The sequence below is a fragment of the Arvicanthis niloticus genome, chromosome 2 (genome assembly GCF_011762505.2).
Source record: "Arvicanthis niloticus isolate mArvNil1 chromosome 2, mArvNil1.pat.X, whole genome shotgun sequence".
In the NCBI taxonomy this organism is placed as follows: Eukaryota; Metazoa; Chordata; class Mammalia; order Rodentia; family Muridae; genus Arvicanthis; species Arvicanthis niloticus.
The window spans coordinates 74,798,784-74,816,403 of NC_047659.1; the positions used below are offsets into that span (position 1 = coordinate 74,798,784).

Genomic DNA, 17,620 nt, shown 5'->3' on the forward strand with positions numbered 1-17,620 from the left:
ATCTGACAACTTTTATCTTGACAGCTAACTGGAAATGGCATGGACTTTTGAGACCTCCACGCCTACCTCCAGTAATACACCTACTCCAACAAGGTCACACACCCCTCACTCTTCACAAACAGCTCTACCAATTGGGGACCAAGTATTCAAATATATGAGCCTATGGAGACTATTCTCATCCAAACCACCACAAGGACAAAGAAGCAAGCTTATATCTAACATCTCCAATGAGAAAACCTCAAAAACCAATTTATATCCATAAAGGAAAGTTCTCATCTTGCTTCTTATTAAACATGTTTGAAATCTTCAGGTGCTCCACAACCTAGCAGTGAGCTATTCTCAAGAGAGACCCAATTGCAAGAGCTTGAATCATTTACCCCTCACTTTAACGACCCATGGTAGCAGAGAGGTAAAAATGTCATTAACTCTTCCAGTCTGAAAGAGTAAACATTCTTCCAGGAAAGAGTGTTTAAGTTACTGTTCATTCAGATGAAATGTAATCTGAAGCTTGGATCCAGTAGTGGGAAAGCTACACTGGAATGTAGTTGTGATCACTAGTAGAAAAAACACACACTAGTCTTCAAGATTCTGTTCTAGCACACATAAACAGTAAGTTTCTACACTGGTTAACAGGACCCAGATACATTACAAGCACTCACTATAGGAATGTTATAATTATTTGTTAGACACTGAGAAAACCACTCTGCTCACATTTTTATATTCAGTTTTCACAGTAATTGTGTAGCAGCAGGGACACTTCATTTTATAGATGAAGAAATTGAAGAAAAAAGTAAGAAAGAGTCATCTCAAGGTCCCAGTGGTAGGCCGAAATGCAACTACAATCAAGGCCTGTCCGTTGTTTTTAACACTTGGCAGGAAAATCAGTGATGGTTAGACAATCCATTAGAAGGCTTATGAAGTTAATCTCTTGGCATCTACCCAACTAGCTTCCAGCTAATGCCTCAATGCTAAAGATTTTCCAAAGCCCTGGCAGACTCAAAACTTCACTTTGGTTAAAACTGCTAGAAAACTTCTTCATGTTATGGAGAATCCCCAATAGACATGTAAAAAGGGGGTAAGACAAGAGCTAGATTAGTTTTCCCCTTCAGCGTTTACAACTATAGCATGTCTCAACTTTCCTGTTACAACCTTGCTGAAAGGCAGCCTTTTGTCTCAGCTTCCAGCAAACAGTCATGCACAAGACATACCACTAAGACACATGAGAAAGAGAATCACTCAGGACACTTAGAATGGAGTCCCCCAGGTCAATTTTAGTTTTGTCTGTCCAGAGTCAAAAGCACCAAGCTTGCTTTTTATTCAGTTCTACAGCTATCTGCTCATTTTCTTTCCTCTCCTCTGGAAAATTGAATCTAAATTAAGTTCAGATGGTGTATCCTCACATGCCCAGTGTTCAGCAACAGGCCTGGCACTTAGGACACATTCTCCTGGTAGCACATCCCTCATTTGGCTCATGAGGTGAAGGCAGAAAAAGTGGATGTTCAAGGCAGAAACTACATCCAACAGAAAAGAAGACCTTCTGCTAGTGCTATTAAGCCTATCTATTTGGAGAACTCTTAAGGAAGATAGCACAAGATGTTACCATTACCTACTTAAGAATACGACCAGGATTCCTGACTGGGCTTGTCATCTGAATTATGTGCCTCTGACAAAGCTATCTAACCTCATTATCCATTATTTTAGTGATCTGTGGAATAAAGTCATCAAATCATTCAGTCTTTCAGTGAAAATATTTATTGAATATTTGCAATGTATTAAGCACTTAATAAGTGCTGTCTTATAGTCCAGAGAATAACTGACAAGGGTTTGGCTCTCATGGAGGATAATTTCCAGTGAGGAGACAATAAGCAAACCAACTTTACTGAGAAGAAAGTACTATGAAGAAAGTGAAACAAGATGACAGGATAAAAAATGATGGGTGCTTGGGTCAGGGCTATTTAGGGGAAATGAAAACATGAGGATTCCTTCTTACAGTTGAGTAAGTATTAAATAAATAAGAGATGGAAAATGTTTAATATACTGCCTAATAATTAGTACTCAGTCACATTCAAATCTTTTTTCATAATTTCTATACTTGTCTTTTTCACCTCACAGTAGCTAAACCCCTACTATGTGCAAATGAAAAAGGAATGAAATATAGTTGAGGACCTCACAGTGTGCAAAAATGTAAGTAGTCTGAACACTACAAAAAAAAAAAAAAAAGAAGTGGCGACTCTCACCTAACAAGTAAGTTAGTTTTAAATGAGTTTTATCACTCATTACTGACAGATATGGATTAGTACTTTCCAGGAAGACAATGGGGTTAGGAGGGAGGCATGCCAGGTGGAGGGAACGGCTTGAATAAACTCTGGAAGATGTGAAACAGATTAGCATGATCACAGGGTTGTGAAGAGTACAGACTAGCTAGAGACAAAGCATGGGAGAGTAGGCTGAAAGTGACTCATCAATAGCTCCCAGGCTTCTCTTCATGGGTCATGCCTGAAATGTCTCTTGACATAGGGGGATGTAAATGGAAAAGAATGGAAGACGAGAAGGGTGTCAGAGCTCCATGGTGTCTACCACACTGCCAGCAATTCAAAAATGTGAACAAGAGCAATGTTTAAAATAGTCAGGCTATATTCTGTGCGACATTCCCCCAAGACAGCACAAACAGATGTTTTAGGAAAAAAGAAAAACAAATACCCAGCGGTAACTCAATATAACTCTGCGAGGGGGAAGTAGGCAGGCATTAGGCTGCTGAAATGTAGTTATATGATCAGGATTGGTCTGAAACTCAGCATCAAAGAGTGTCAAGAGCCAGTCTACTAATGCTAAGGGTCTGGAATAAGAGACACTTCCTTCTAAGCAGACCCTGGGGTTCCCTTTAGCCAGAGCCAAATTAACTTGTCTGTCCTAAGGCCCATGCCAGGGACAGTAAGAAAACTCTCTTAATGGGGAAAGAAAACTCTAGGGAGACATAGATGTCTTCTGCCAATAATCCATAGGTCTCTGTGGAACAACTTCTCCAGAATTCTGAGTAGATGATTTATAGAAGATAACTGGGGCTCCCTGTTCTGCCTGATTCTTATTCACCTATAACCCCCCTCTTGCAGTAGATATGTTTATTATACGTTTCTCTAGTAGATAGAAAAAATGCTATGCAAACTTTCTCTACTTGTACCCTACTCCATTAAAAAAGCAGGAGACAGACAGCAGGCACAGAACTCAGCTGAGTCTGTAGGATTTCTCTGTGCAGTCCTGGCTGTCCTAGAATTCACTCTGTAGACCAGGATGGCTTGCCTCTGCCTCCCAAGTGCTGGTATTAAAGGTGTGCACCACCACCCATAGAAGAACAACTTCTATAAGAATTTTTGCTTACTGGCTTCTGCAGAGCAATTTAAAATAATAAAGGCCTTACATGTTTCTTACACGCTCTCATATTCAGTATCTGTTACTTATAGAAGTAACAGGTTCCTACAGTCTTCTGAAAAGGTAACTATAACATTTACTTCCAGCCAATTTTACCAGATGCTCTTTTCTGGATTGTATTCCAACGTTATCTGATGAGAGACAGCACCAGTCTGGTCATTACTAGAAGACCCCTCAAACCCATGACAACACCAAACAGGGGAGAAGGAGGAGTGAAAAGAGAGAAACACACAGAGGGAACCAGACATGGTAGCCTTCCATTTACTGCATGTCATCTAGTTTAAACTAGTTAAATTAAACAAAGCTAACTGCTCTGTACTGTTCTGCATACTGGAGGAAGTAACAGATACAGAGTGAGAGAGCATGTGAGAAGCATCTAAGGCCTTCATTACTTTCAACAGCTTTTCAGAGGCCAGCAAGCAGAAATCTCTATAAAAGTTGCTCTTCAATGGTTGGTTGAAGCACTTGGGAGGGAGAGGTAGGACAGCCATGCATAGAGGAACACTCTTTTGAAAAAACAAAACAAAACAAAGGGGAAAAGAGTTCTTAACTATTCTTGTCATATATCTGAATTATTCATCTGCTTGAGTCAAAAGTTGGCTGTTGGGACTACGACAACCCAGGTGAGTACCAATGAATTACTGGATGAGCCAGTTGTAATCACTGAGATGGTGGGATGAAGGTGGATGGTTAGGCTTTACTGGAGAAAGAAGAATGCCCAGCTTTAAGGGGCTAGGACTAGTATGAACAGGGTGCTAAACACAGGTAAGGATTATTAAAGACACATTTACTTTCCTCTCAGTTTTTCCTAAAGTCAATTTTCCTATGACATTGAAATGACACAATTCTATATCTTTAGACTCCATCCAGACTCCATTCGGATCTGTTCATGTTTATTTCAACACAAATCTAGTGTCGTGGTATTTATTTATGATACTTATAAAACAGTCACTCTCCACTGGCCCTACTATAAGGCTCTGCCAGGTAGAACAGTACAAATACCCAAAAGAACACCAGCGGACAATGCCCTGAGTAAAGCACCTACTAAGGCTTCCCAATTGAGGGTCATCTGTCAACCATCTGGATGACAGGCTTCCCTGCTGTCAAAACTTCCAATCTTGCTTTTCAGACTCAAGAGGACCAGCAACCATGTCCAAGAGAAACAAGGGTTAGTCAATCCTTCCACTTAGTAACTCTGCTGCAAAACTGACACCCCACCCTCACCCCGGCCTCAGTTTTCTTGCTTGTGACTCTTTATGACTATAGCATAGAAAACACTGGTAAATAATCCATGTTTCCATTAAATGTTATGAGGACAATGTCTGCCTACAATAGACATCTACAACATATTGCTCTGCTCCCTGCTTCCTTCAAGGATTACAAGAGTCTCAAGATTCTCACATTCTAAGTCCCAACCTGCCTTCTTTAATACAGAACAATACATTACAGACAGTTTACATCAACATGAGAAGCTAACATAAAATACATAAGATTGCTTTGCTTTCCCAACCCGCTCTTAAAACATTCCCTGGCAATCTTCACTGAGGCCAGGAAAATGTGGAGGAATGGTTAACAAAATAAGGATTTCATGCATCACTTCTAGGAGGAGGGAATTCTTTTGGGGGTTATTTTTATATTTAAGATCATTTGCTATGAGACAACAAAGACACGCCTTTATTAAACTATTTTAAGGACCTTTAGATAGATAGACAGATAGATAAATGAATGAATAAATGAATGAATGAATAAATAAATGTAACAACTCTCACAGTTTAAATAAAGCCCCTGGAAGTCCATTTTTGTTGTTGTTCATTTGGAGAGATGGCTATTTCTCCATAAATTGATTCTCAAGGTATCTCTTCAGTCAAACTACTTACAGTAAGTATAAGGAGCCCTGGTGGGCCTAGCCCATTGGTGGTTAGTCATACCCACCATTTGTTCACTGAAGAGAATGGGCAAACAAGCCCTGGAAAATTAAACGCAAAGGAGGCTGGGAACCACTGGTGTATGTAAAAAGCAAGATGATGCCCTTATTTATCTTTTAATTGTTTTAATTGGCATGGATGGCTATGCTTTATATGTAAAGACTGAGGCTCAGGGAAGTTGGGGACATGGCCACAGCTAGAGCCCACATTTGGCCAATTATAAAATCCATGGCTTTCAAGAAACAGACAGTGGAGGCTGACTGGATTTTTGTCAGGCCTGCATCACTCAGGAGTGATTAATTAGGAGATGGATGGGTGTTCTGCAAAGCATGGTCAAAAGATGTTTCAACCTACTGGTCTCAAGTAGACTACAATACAATCTCTGTGGTGGATCTTCCTTTGGTTATTTGGTTATCACTTACCAAAGAAAGAGGTATTTAAATTAAAGAAAATAAACAAAGTAAACTTGGGGGGGGGTGTAATCTATCTCTCTGAATTCTAGTGCCCCACTGTTAAATGTGTCATATATAAACTATGTAATAGTATAGGTGTGAGCCGAAATAGGAAACCTTACTAAGGTTCTAGCACAGGACAATATCTTTTTTTAAAAATAAACTATTAATATAGCTATTGTTTTATTTTAGATTAATAGTTTATAAAGCTCATAGGCTGACATCAGCTTGTTCTCATTCAATAAGTAGTATTTATAGTTGAAAAAAACAAAGTCATGAGTTTTTTATAGCTAAACTAAACAAGACAAAAGAACTGCAGTGGGAGTACAGGGAATAGTTGCATTTTCTGTAGGGCTGGCCCTCTCCCATATGCTTCAGTCATTTTAGAGCTGAAGAGATTTGCAGAAACTAGATATATGTGGATGGTAAGGAACATTGAGTGTTTAGAAGGTCAAAGACCTACGGGATGAATTGATGCAGAAGGCTTTGCTCTAGTTTAGAGTCTGCAAAGGTAGATTTGTTAGGAACTCTGTTCATGGGCATCTCAACAGAAGCAGTGTTCAGGCTGGTTTACTGGCTTCCCTGACAGTTTATTTGAAGAGAAATCAGTGAAGTGAGGAAGATTCATGCTGTTAGCAGAGTATTCCTGCTCTCCTTAGAATGGCTGAGGTCTGAGCCTAGTATGAGCACAGACCATCTTCCTGCAATTTTGATGTAAACTTGGTCTGGTGGTAAACTGCACTTGCCTCCTGTGTTCAGTCCACAAAAACCTGAAGCAGATGTTGCAGGAGGCAGCTTCCCTCTGTACCTCCATCTCTATGTCCTTTCAAAAGGGCTTTGTAGGCTGAAAAAAGACCAACCCTGCCCACAGCAAAAATAAAATGTTCTTCAAATCACTGCCCCGTGGAAATGGTGAACAGTATGGCAGACTGCCCAGACACACAAGTCTCAAATGTTTTTGTCCTCTTGATGTTTCTTCCTACAGATATACCAGTCACCCACTTTTCAAACCCACATATGGAGATCAGAGGTACAATTTACAGTTATTTATTTGCATTTTAACGAATCCTTTAAAGCTAGGCATTTGATTCAACAGAATTTATACCAAGTATTAGTAGGTTTTTAGGACAAGTAAGACAAGTAATAGTAACTTTCTAGCATAAAGGGGCAGAAAATACCTTAACATTACTGCTTGGGTTTCATCTAGGCTTGTATTTCTGGACAGGCATAGGGAAAATAGTTCTTCCAGTTATTGACAAAAGAGTCAGGTGATACTTTGTATAAAAATTAAATCTTGAAAGACTCAGAGAAGGAAAGCATCCTTCTCCCTCCCCCATGCAACAGAAAAGGAGACACTGGAAGTTTGATAATGAATTTTGGGGTATATTTTTAGCTATAAGATTCTGGTAGGATTTACTATCACATAAAATACAGAGAACATTTTAACTTTCCCTAATTTCTTAAAAAAGTCTTAGCGTTTTTCTTCTTCCCTTCCATTTTCTCCTTATTTGGGCAACATTTGTTTGAGGCAAATGAACATTTTCTGAACCCTTAACACATGTGTCTTTAGTATATACAGATAAACATAATACACTAACACTCTAAGTTTTGTTTACAACCACTATCTCGTCTTGGATTTAATAAGTCAGTGATCTTAAATGGGGGCATTCTTAGACACTTACAAGATTTAGTTGGTATAATACAAACATGTACTATTCCTTTGGATATTATTATATACTGTGAACTACAAGCCCTCTTCCCCTTTAATTTCTACAACTTGTGAATAAAGACTCGTAATAAGGCTTTTTTCCAGGAATTCTTTAACTGCTAAGCTTGGAAACAATGTCTGATAAACTGTGTATGTATATGTACATCACGCATAATGCATTCCTATAGACAGGATGAGTGGCCACTCTAACATGTGTAAATACATTGTGCAAATAAAGAAGTCATTTCTTAAATAAGAGAAGACTATATCCCCCTTCCACAAAGCTCCCAGAGCTTTATTTCCATACTTACCCTTTACTATATACCTCAACTCTTACCATAAAGATCAATTCACACAAGTACTCCCAATCCCAGCATATTCTGCTTCCAAGTGTGATTCTGTCTCCCTATTCACCCTCAACACTGAAGGTTATGTCAATATATGGCTGATGGACAAGCAGATAGTAGGTCCTGAGCATAACAGCAATCCCCCTGGTGGCTGTGCACATAAGGGTAAGGTCTTAGAGGACTCTCTTTTCCCTTTCTTACGAAATCCAAGTACAGTTTATGCCTAAAAAGTAGCCCAAACATTCACAAAGAAAACCGCTTGCATAGATTTGCCAGTAAGCACTCAAATACTCTTCAATGTGCCCTTCCAGAAAAGACCTAGACTCTCATTTTAGGCACACAATTCATTTTGTCCAAACCATTGTATCTGCTGCATGAATACAAAAACATATGCACACACACAGGGCGCCCCCCATTTCCTCTGGAGTAATGGGAGCCTGGGCAATACTTTAAGCATTCATTTTCTAACATAAATTAGAATGGAGCACTGAACACACCAGTGACATCTGCATGAAAACAAAATGTAGTCATTAGAGTTGGTGCTATTACAATGAAAGGAAATGTATTCATAATGATAGAACATTTAAAATAATGTCTTGCTAGATTCTGTGTTCATAAAAACAATAATGAAGAAACAGGATAGGTTACATAAATTAAAAGGCGCACCAGGGGCAGAGTACTTCAAGGGCTCTGGGCAATGTCAGTGGCACGGCACATTCCTAGATACACAGGGACAAAGTCATGATAGTGAACGGTAGAAGAGGCTTGACAGGCTGGCACTACTGAAGTCTGGATTCTGTTTCTGCTCCAACCTATCCAGTTTTGTGATACCAGGAAAATTACATTAATACTTGTCTATATCTCTGTCACTCAGATACATCTACAAATAAGGAGAGCTGAATCTCCTCCCACCAGCCCCAGAAAGGGAGGAAAGGACAGACAACACAGATAAAGTGCTTAGCGTGCAATGCATAGTAGGCATACAAATAATCAATAAAATCCTTTTGTTTTTGTTATCCCTAAGTGTGTGACACTTTGATTTCAGCATCACTTACTTCTACAAATGAAGTGGAATTAATAAACTCCCACTTTTTAACACACAAGTTTATTATGAGCAGCAAATGATGTATATTTGTCAGATACTACATTCTCTCTGACTTGGTAGTTTTAAGAGTATTTACAAACATATCTTACACTGCAGTTAAGATCAGTTGCGCAATCTTGCACAATGTATATTATAGAAAAAAATCTGGTTTGGTAGTAGGGTTCTGAAGTATGCTCTTGGGAAGTATTTACTTCCCTGATTAACGGAGACATGGTCCTTTCATCATGCTTGATACTGAGTACTGGGACCTTTAGGACAATTCTTAAGGCTGTGGAAAAGAACTCTAAAACATGAGTTCGAAAATACATAATTTCTCAACTATGCAAAAATATAAGGATGCAATATAAATATAAGGAACAATGTAAACTCTCATGCCCTCACTCTCACAAACCAGCTTGTCTTCATTTATATAATTGCTTCCTTCTTAAAGTACGATTCTTAACTTTCTTTCGAAAATATCCCCCAAATAATAATAACAATCTAACACAGATTTGCATGCACAATAACATACTGGTCAATAGTGAATCATTATACATACAGGTGGTATCATTATACTGCTTAATGATGTCATAGCTGTTTAAAAGTTCATTCTATATATTCACACAATGATTAGCAACACATTGTTTTTTCAGAATGGCTCCCTGTTGCTGATATATGACTATACTTAATTAAGATGATATGTCAGAAACATGCTCCATAGTTATTAAACACATGACATCAGGAAAAAAAATTCTAAAACATATAGTGTTCTCATGAAGGTTTGAAGCTCTGTGCTTTTTAACTGCAGCTCCACGTCCACCTCTTCTATTCAGTTTGGCTTGGCTAGCTCCTTGGTTTAGTCAGCTTTTCACTCAAACCTCCATCAACCTTTTGAACATTTTTCTCACCATATCTATAGCAGCATGTTCTCCCAAGCTTCCAATTCACTTCTCCTTGTTTCAGTTTCTAACATTTCTATCTGCAATTAGTTTGTTATTTAGTGGTTAGTTTTGCTTTGCTTTTTGGGAACATAGTCTCAGTTTGTAGTATAGTCTGGCTCTAAACTTCCTCCTGCTTCTACTTCCTTAGTCCTAGTATTATAGGTATGTGTCACTATGATTAGCTTTAAGTTTTTCTTCATCTTTTTTTCCCTCCCTCCCTCCCTCCCTCCCTCCCTCCCTCCCTCCCTCCCTCCCTTCCTCTCTCTTTCTTCTTCTTCCTCTTCTTCCTCTTCTTCCTCCCTCCTCCCTCCTCCCTCCTCCTCCTCCTCCTCCTCCTCCTCCTCCTCCTCCTCCTCCTCCTCCTCCTCCTCCTCCTCCTTTCGTTTTCTATTAGAGTAAAATGTTAGGGGAGGGCTTGAAGTCGATGAGTTGGTGTAAGCTATGGGCAGTCACGTAGACTCTGGAAGGCTATGTGGGTATTGAGAAGAAAGCAAAAGTCCTGGTCCAGTTCTTACAAAATGCATACGGACTAGAATAGATCCCTTTTATCTCCCAGAGCTTTAGTTTCATAATCTCTGTGAGGAAATTGGTTCAGAGGATCTGTCTACAACAACATGAAACAGGAATAGCAATTGGCTAATTCTCTGCTTATTTCCTAAGGCTGTAAAAAGAGGAAGCAGTGCAGGACTCCCAGGAAAGTGATCTAATATTTTCTCCATTTCAAGTCTCCTTAGTAATGTCCTGACCCTTTAGAGCAGTGGTTTTTCAACCTTCCTAATGCTGTGCCCCTTTAATATAGTTCATGTTGTGGTGCTCATTTAATTGCTGCTTTATAACCATAATTTTGCTAGTGTCATAAATCGTAATGTAAATACCAGATCTGCAATCCCAAAGGGGTCGTGATCTATAGGTTGAGAACCATTGCTTAAAGCAATAATCTCAAGTTGCTATGTCATGAAGTTGAGCCCACAGACTAAGAATTGAGTACATTTTCAAGACCCCGAGCATGTGTCTACCCTAAAACATGAGAAATTTACTTTTCACTTCTTACCTGATACTCACTTATTTTAAATGGCTAAGGCACCCACAGAGGTGAGGACACAGATCTATTCTAGAAAACTTTGGGTGTTGATGCTTCCAAAACATGAATCCTTAAGTTTTATCACACCAGAGCATTCGAAGCCACAGGCCTGCTGGAGAGAATACTTGCCACAGCTGTTTGGAAAAACCCAACACCTTACATTCATTTCATTCTTTTTATTCATTTGTTCATCAATAAGCACTAAGTAAAAGCCAATTGCTTATGTAGACTTAGTGATAAGTTACCAAACCCTGAGCAGTTATTAAATGGTACTCATTATTACTAAGAATATCTCTAGTTTATAGACAAGAAATCCGAGGCTGAAGAGTTTATATAAATTACCTTATTTTTTGCAATATATTAAAAATTTTATTGCTTATTGCATGATTAAAATTTGTAAATAAGCCTATACTATCTTCTATTTAACAAATATTAAGATAAGTGCTTGCTCTCTTTCTCTTTCCCTCTCTCCCTCCCTGCCCCTCTCCAAGTCTTGCAGACTGGTCTCAAATTTGCAATTCTTCTGCCTTACCCTTTCCAAGAGCTGTGTGTACAGGCACACTCCACTCCACCACACTTGGCTTAATTAGGTCTTTGTAATGCCAAATCCTATGCTCTTAATGACCACATTCTAGCAAGTAAGTTCTGAACATCTCTTGGTACCTATAAGGATGCTAGATACTTTCTTAAATTAATAATAATCAAGGCTAGATATGACTTTCCTTAGGCTGGAAGATTGTATCTTATTATATTCCCAGTCCCCTACACAATGCCAACAGTATTTGTTGAGTTACTTGATGAGAATGTGACTCCTCTTCTAAAAGACATAGCAGAATAAAAATGACACGCTTATATGAATAATTTAACATTTAAAAAAGGAGCAAAGCACAAAACTACAAGGAGTCAGTGTGTACAGAAGTGGGAGTACATGCAAGGACATGGTCTTTCCTCTGTCATTACTCAGTAGTCAGAGGAGGCTGGACTAACCTCAGCAACACAGACTCAAATCTTTCAAGGTATGACAGACAGAACAAGAAAATGAACTGGGCTGAAGAAAAACTGTGGTACAGTAAAACACACACTCCAGTTCTAGCTGGTGACCACCATGGAGAAAATAGTCACCCAATGTTGCTAAAGTTATGTTGATAGAAGCTAGGAAATCTGCTCTTTAATGTAAAATACTTGGATTTTAAATACTGATCTGAAATTTAAAAACTATTCAAAGCAGACAAAATATACCTTTACAACAAACTTCATTGATGACTTAAGTTTGCAGTTTTAAAATTCAATTAGTATCTCATAAATTTAAAAATATTTTCATGTATATGTGAGTGCATGTGTGTATACATACATGAGGGTGTCAGATACCTTGGAGTAGGAGGTACAGGTGGTCAGCTGACCAATGTTGAGTGTGGGGCACAGAACTCTGGTCCTCTGCAAGAGCAGCAAGTGCTGTTAACTGTTGGGCTCTTTAGGCCTATTTCATAACCCTTTCACATTCAAGGTCCCTCACTTACCTTCAATGGACTTCAGATTTTGAAATCTGAAAGTTTTTTATTTTGTTTTGTTTTGGGAGGGGGAACCAATTTATTTAGCACACTGCAAAGACAGCAACAGGCAAAGCATGACAATCTTAATCTTCTAGCAAAAGCATTTCAAGTAGTTAGTTTTCATATAAGAATGAAATATATTTAATATATTAATAGAAATATATTTAATGAATAATTAAATATATTAATCAGGTCTTCATAGGAGAAAAATATTTATGCTCACTCTATCCTAAACAAATAAAGTTGGCATTTTTACTTATGAGTACAGCTTAATGTTAAGATTTTTCCACTAAAGTTTTTAGATTACCGAAAATACATCATAGATTTTATTTCTATCCTGCAATTTGGAAATTATATTTATTGAATTACACAAGTGGGCTGTGTTATCTAATAGCAGTACAGTAGAAAAATATGTATTCTGAGATTTATATTCCAAGAAACAGTTTCAATCCTAGCCTTTACTAACTGTATGACTGACTGTTCTAGTTTAAATTCTGTGCTCTGAATAAAAACAATGGCCCAAAGCACTTGTGTGTGGTTGTGTGTCTGTGTCTGTGTAGGGAGGGCAGGTACAGGTACAGGTACAGGTACAGGTACAGGTACAGGTACAGGTACAGGTACAGGGGTGAGGGGTGTTCCATCTTACAGTTACATCACTGAGGAAAGTCAGGGCAGGAACTTAGGCAGGAGCCAAAGCAGAAACCATAGGTTTCTACTGGCTCACAGCCTCTGGGCTTGGCTCAGTTTTTTTTTTTTAAATACAGCTCAGGCCTGCCTGCCTAGGATGTAACACAGTGGGCTGGGCCCTCCTACATCAATTATCAATCAAGAAAATGCCACATAGACATGCCTACTGTCCAATCTGATGAAAGCAATTATTCAGTGGAGGTTCCCTTTTCTCAGGTGTGTCAAAGTTGACAACCAAGATTAGCCACCATAGTGACCTTCAATAAATTATGCAGCTTCTTGAGCAATTTCAACTGTATTATAGGACTTTTCTGGGTAGTAAAAGGAAATCAAGGAGACAAGCTACTTTGCAGGGTGCCTGTCATTATCAGGATATTAACTGGTAAGACTTTGTTAAATTCTGTTCTGTGCCTATGCTCAAAGCTTGAATCCATGTTAAATGCTCTCTTTGGGCCATCTAAAACGAATCACTGAGCTTTTAATCTTCATTCTTCACTTAAACTTCCTTTAAAGCATGGTGGTAAGCTTTAACAGGTCCCTTTTCATCAGAATTCACAGTCTATGGCCCAGAAAGTGCTATAGTGCAGCACAGTAAGCAGTCTTAGACTGATTATAGTTTTAGAGACATTTTCCTACTGTCAATTACTAAAATTTCCCCTGCAGCTACCCACCATTCCACTACCTCTACCTGGTTGAGCAAGTTCTCAGGGCCAGGACCATTGGGAACCTATATAATTCTAACTGTCTCCATCACTTACTGAATATATGAGTGCTGAGCCCTGTTGCTGCACAGTACAGGTAGAAAAACCCAAAGGTCACAGGTCAACTCTGTTTCCAAGGTTACATCCATTAGAAAATGATTTGAGTTTTGGCTTTTGAATCTCCATCTATCTTAATTTAATTTCAAAGGCCATGCTGTCTGGACTGCACTAAGTTGCCTCTCTTCAAGTAACAAATCTTGGGCATACGTATTTGTATATTTGCATATGTATATATGTAGTTTTGTGTACATATATGTATGTGTCTGTGTGTCCTCCTTTCACAAACATAGAACATTTTGAGAATGTTTCTCCATTATTTCCACCACAGTAGAGAAACAGAAGTGGCAGTGCCTCCAAACTCCTTCCCAATTCTCCCTCCTAAAACAAAGTAACAGCATTGAGGATTAACAATTGCAAACAAAATCTGACTGATAGAGGAGGCAGCCTGTATGATGACAAGTCTTTTCTTTGCTCCAAGCTACATTCAAGTATAAATATTATCCCCAGTTAAGTCACATTTGTGATCCATGCTTTTATTCCTCTCATTATAACTGAAAGAAGCACCTTGATAACACTCTGCTTAATATTACTCTTATCGTTAAAATAGTTCTGGCTCATGAATAAAATAAAAATTCTATGATCTACAGAACCATGATGATAGGGAACACACCTCGCCTTCTATTACATCTTTATTCAAGGTAGTCCAGTGGTTGATGACAGCCTGAGTTAGAGCTGAAGAAGCAGAAACTCAGTTGTTGAGTCTTACCAAAAGTCATGCCTTATTAGGTGAGCAGATAGCAGCAGCATTCTTACCAGCTCAAGTTGGTAAACAGACCAAAACATCCAGAAACCAATGTTTCCATCTCTAATACAATTTACTAACAGTTAAATTCATCATACACTGCTCCAGTCTTCTCAAAGTCATCTGACATGCACTTATCATGAATCCCTCATAACACATTATATAATACATTATAACAACATTAGTGAGGCATGAATCAATTGTTTCATGTATTTGAGAACAAGGGTCCCCCATTTAACTATAATATGCTAAATTGCCTATGACCATCTAACTCAGGAAAAGTTAACCAATAGACAAATGGTTTTGCTGGCCTTTCTCTGAAGAGAGCAGTAAAGCAGTAGTAAATCTTGCATCACAGAATTCCTGGAGAGCTGAGGCCAAAGTGGTACTTGGGCAATTTGAAAAGACAAAGATGAGAAACACAAGAAAACAGAGAGGACTGTTCTGTTGTGAGGACAATAGAGTAAAGTAGCAAAGCAAAAACTGAAGAAAAAAAAGAAAACTGGGAAAAAAAAAAAAAGAAAACCAAAACAAAACCCCAAAACCAAAAAAAACCCCAACCCTGTCTCTTGTTCCAACAGGACTCCACTATCTTCAGTAAACATAAACACCTCTTTAGTTAGATGAATAACACTTTTCCATACTCCTCACCTCACCTTGTGTTATACAAACTATTTTAAGAGGGCGTTTCTGGTTTTTTTTTTAAACCATTAAATAGCTGCTGACTAACACAACAACAAATAGGAGACATGAGAACAACCAAAAGGATAGACAGTTAAAAAGGAAACTAAGCTTTTTTTCCTATCAGAGTCTACAGATAGTATAGAGAACAGGAGAAATAACTTCAAGATGGAGAAGGCCTCAGTGCAAACTATAACTTATTAGAATACACCACATTTACTTCAATCATTTTGATGTTCTTTTTTAGAGTCAGAAAGATAAATACTAGAGAACCTCTCTCCTTACACAGTAAAACCTGATGCCAACAAAGGACTTAGAATGGTAGTTCGATAATATTTCTTCATTATGGGCTATAATTCAAATTTCCCTTGTAACTAGTGTATAGATTATGATGCTTATTCTTTACCCCCATCAATCAATGTATGTTGTTCAGTTAGTGATATAAACAGGTCAACATAAATGGAATTTTCAAAATTTGCTGGGATGAATAGTCATTTTTACTGTTTCCTGTTTAACACAATTGTGGATGTGGGTTCTGACACTAGCATGTTGTAACATTTTCTTCAGTGGACTACGAGTGCCTCAAGAGCTGGGTCCATGCTTAACTTTTATTTTTAATGTACTTTGTCCTGTCTAATACTCATGCTTGTGAAATAAAGGCCTGCCTCTTAGCTCTATCTCATAAGGGAGGTTATGGAAATAATAATTAAGGTTTTTTTTTTTTTTTTAATGTAACAAATCAACTAGGGTTGCAATAATATGTCTAAATGGTTTAACTATGTCAACTTTTTTTATCTTGTCATTATGAAAAAGAAGTAGCAATATCTTTCAGTATTATGTCAGACCTGCCATTTAAAATACTTAATAGAATGGGAATAAAGTTTGAGAACCAAAACAAACAAGCAAACAAAAATGAATAACAAAGTAAGGAACTAGTAAAATTGCTCAGTGGGTAAAGACACCAAAGCTGATCACATGGTTTGAAACCTGGGCTCTACGTGGTAGAAAATGGAATGGATTCCCACAAGTTGTCCTTTGACCTCCACATGTGTTTGTGCCCAACCTCACCACATTAAGTAAATACAATTAAAAGAATAAACACTTTAATTGTTACATACAATACTACTCTCCTTTTAGGGAGCTCTAAAAGGCAAATCTAATATTGAACAGTCAAAGTCCTCATAAGACTGAAAAAGCACCAAACTTAGCATTGTAACTAAAATGGTCAGAATATGAAGATACAAAGATAGATTGTAGTTTCTTGGAAACACAATCCATGAGCCAGGTAGGCAGGCAGCTACTGAGCTATGTAAAATACTTCCTGATACCAAAATGGGCATGTGTGGGGCCCTCAGTCTTCCTCTTTGGTAACTGTACTTTTCTACTGACTGCTGAGGAAGGAGACAGTGGAAGCCATTAAAAACTGATATAATGCTAAAAGATCTCACTTATTCACTCTATTCTCCAATTCAGAGAGGATCAGGTGAAACTTAAGGAGCTAAATGTAATCAAGGTACATTCAATGGAAAAAAAGGAAAACCAATTAATAAAGTACAGTGAGGACACAGATGTCTAATGTATTGAAGATGTATTGAAGCTACAGTAATGCTTTTTGCCACCTCTCCCACTAAATCAATGTCATCTCTAAGTAACAGGTGAAGTACTGACTTATCACTAAGTGAGAAACTAAAATAAAACCTTACCTGGGTCTAACAGAGGCACTTTCTTCCTAATCATCTTACTGCAGAAAGCCAACTTTGCTTGGCTTAGGTGACTGAAGATAGCAAAAGTAAATAAAGATGCTTTGCTACTTTCTCAGTGCTGAGATTGTTAAAACATGGACCCTATACAATGAGAAAGAGGAGCCAGATAATTGCTTCTCACTAATCAGGCAAATTGCTTCTTTTCTTAAGGACCAAATAAAGAATAAAAGACAGACAGAAGCATGCCCTTCAAAAGAAGGAAGACTTGGCAGAGTTTCTGATTATATACAGATGTGACAATAGGGGAAAATAAGATTTCTCTGTAGACCTCTAGGCTGGCATTTATAAAGATGTTATGATACTGTAAAGTATACTGGTGGGAGCATATAATGACACCAAGATATCAAAAGATGCTGGAGAAATGGTGCACAGAAGGCTACGTTAATTCATGATTTCATAGCACTGTATGTTT

At 38.1% G+C, this 17,620-nt stretch overlaps 1 protein-coding gene across 1 annotated transcript in view; it reads right to left on the reverse strand.

The window, feature by feature from the left end:
- Trim44 (tripartite motif containing 44) overlaps window positions 1–17,620 on the reverse strand; it is a 101,893-nt gene that overhangs the window by 13,931 nt on the left and 70,342 nt on the right. The gene's annotated exons all lie outside the window — the stretch shown is intronic.